The sequence below is a fragment of the Manis pentadactyla genome, chromosome 7 (genome assembly GCF_030020395.1).
Source record: "Manis pentadactyla isolate mManPen7 chromosome 7, mManPen7.hap1, whole genome shotgun sequence".
NCBI classification, from domain to species: domain Eukaryota; kingdom Metazoa; phylum Chordata; class Mammalia; order Pholidota; family Manidae; genus Manis; species Manis pentadactyla.
In genome coordinates this window covers 64,967,022-64,969,369 of record NC_080025.1, presented here as the reverse complement: position 1 = coordinate 64,969,369, position 2,348 = coordinate 64,967,022, and positions in this window count along the sequence as shown.

Below are 2,348 nucleotides of genomic sequence, written 5' to 3'. Positions count from 1 at the left end.
TCGCCTAACTTTTCCCACATAGGGGTAGTGATTCTTCCTTCATCTAGGAACCACGGAGCATGCTTCTCTACCATGTGGAGGAAAGCCCAGGTGGTTTTTGTTTTTAATGATGTTCCGTTGGCCCTCAGGAGTGCTCTCAAAGGCTCTTCTGCTCTAATTCTAGACACTTCAGATCCCATGTTAGTGATTAAAGGATAAAAGGCTACTCCTAAGTTTATGGGTAAAGGGTACTCTTATCGCTAACCTGCATTCGTCGCTATACCGCGAACTTTTCTTGCTTCACGCTATCCCGCGAACTTTCACTGGCGCCCTAACTTTTCATAACATTTTTGACAAAATAAAACAGTACAACAAAGAACACTATGACGGACAGACAAAACAGAAATCCCCACCACAGCCGCTTGCTATCTCCTTTCCTACTTCTACTTTCGCTTTGCTCGTTGGTCCACTCACCCTTCTCCTCTGAGGCGCCTTCCCGAGCGATCCTTCCGAATGGGGTCCACAGGTACTGCTTCAGGGTAAGAAGCTCTATGGTGTCCGTGTCCGCCAGTTTCTCCTCTGGGTGGTTGGAGAAAAATTCCCGGGTTTCGGCTCCAGATATCACGTTCGCTCCTTGTGGCGGTGACGACAGCGATACGTACACAGACCTGGTTCACTTCAGTTCTTTATTGTTGCTCGGAAGGTCGGGAGAAGGTGAGTGAGAAGAAGTAACAGCCGGAGGGAGCGAGTGAGAGGAAGAATGAGAGGAGAGAGAGAGAGAGAGAGAGAGAGAGAGAGCTTCTCTTTCCTGCTTATGCCTTATATAAAGGAAGCTGGCCTATGGTGATCAAGATCATGCATGACCTTTAAGCTGATTGGTAGCATGCCTTCTGCATGAGTTGAGCACAAGCGCGGAAGCATGAGGCAAGCCTATAGGAGCAACTTCCTTATGCTAATGCCACCAAACCAGGAAGGGTGGCGCTCAGGAAGCGGGCGCCATCTTAGGGCATTGGTCAGCTACAGTGGAAGGGCGGTGTTCAGCCATAGTGGGACTCAGCCTCGGCCATAGGCCGGCCCCTACACTTTAACCTTTTACCCTTAAGCATTTTGCTTACTTTTGCCACCAGGATTTTTCTTAGTAAACACTGCCAATTGATGCATTTCCACTTGTTCTAGGAGTACAGAGCATACCAGTGACTCTACTTACCATCCTGTATCTAGATCACTTCTGGAAGAATTGTCAACTGGGCAGGATTTGCACGGGGAGCTCCCATTCATCTGCAATCCCATATTGTACTATTTGCCAGATCATTAACTGGAATATTAAAAGTTTGTTTCATAAGGACTTAAGCTGTGAACTTTTCAGAAGCAACAGTCAGGACAATAATAAACGACGGTGGCCAACTGATAAGCAGTCAGCAGCTTCTAAAGCTCACCATCTAAGCACCCAGCCCCTCTGCTGCCCAGCCATCCCTGCCTGTTGGGAAGCACTGCTGAGACTTGCTTTTGATCCCAGTCATTGAAAATTCCTATTCAACAAACTCCTTACTGTTTGCATTTCCCCTAAGGAGGAAGCAGCTTGTGGACTCCTGAGATTTAAATTCACCATTAAAATGAGGTTCTTTTTCCCACCCTTGCTGCCAATTACTTCATGGTGGCAGGTTTGGCACATTTACCAGCCCGACAAGGCATACAAATGGGTTTTCCATGGAGATGAAATTCTTCATTGTTGCCATTCCAAGAATGTATGATTTGAAAAGAATGTGCTATGTTCTGTGAATACCTCTCCTACCGATACAAGTTTATATCTTTGCTACTGGAGCTTGAACCTTTTTCTTTTTTTTTGTCAACATAGACACATAAAGTGATCTCCCGCAGTATAAGTGTCTACCTCTGACACGTCTGCTTGCAGACACAGCTGAACTGACCTTTATTTTTTTTCTACTTTAATGACACATCAACAGCTGGTCTCCTAAAGGGATGGGCGAACCCGGTCATATTTTAAGCCGGATAACTTCTCAAAAAATTTGTCAAGTATTTTGCCAAATGCTCAAACTTCTATGTCTTTAAACCCTTGTGTATTTGAAGGAAAAATTTAATCCACATGTTTCTGAATAACTTGCCTTTAACTAAGCAAAATGTTTTATCAGAAAAAACTATCATATGAAAGGGCATATGTATCTTGTTTCTTCAATTAATTTGTTTATAAAATAAATTCATATATTATTTAACAAAATTCTATTTGAGGCTCAAGTTGTACTTAGTTCAAAGAAGTTTTAAACTGAAAGCAATACACTGATTTGAATGAAAGAGACTTTTATTCTGAGGGGAGGGAAGTGATACTGAGATGCATGTATGCAAAATTTAAA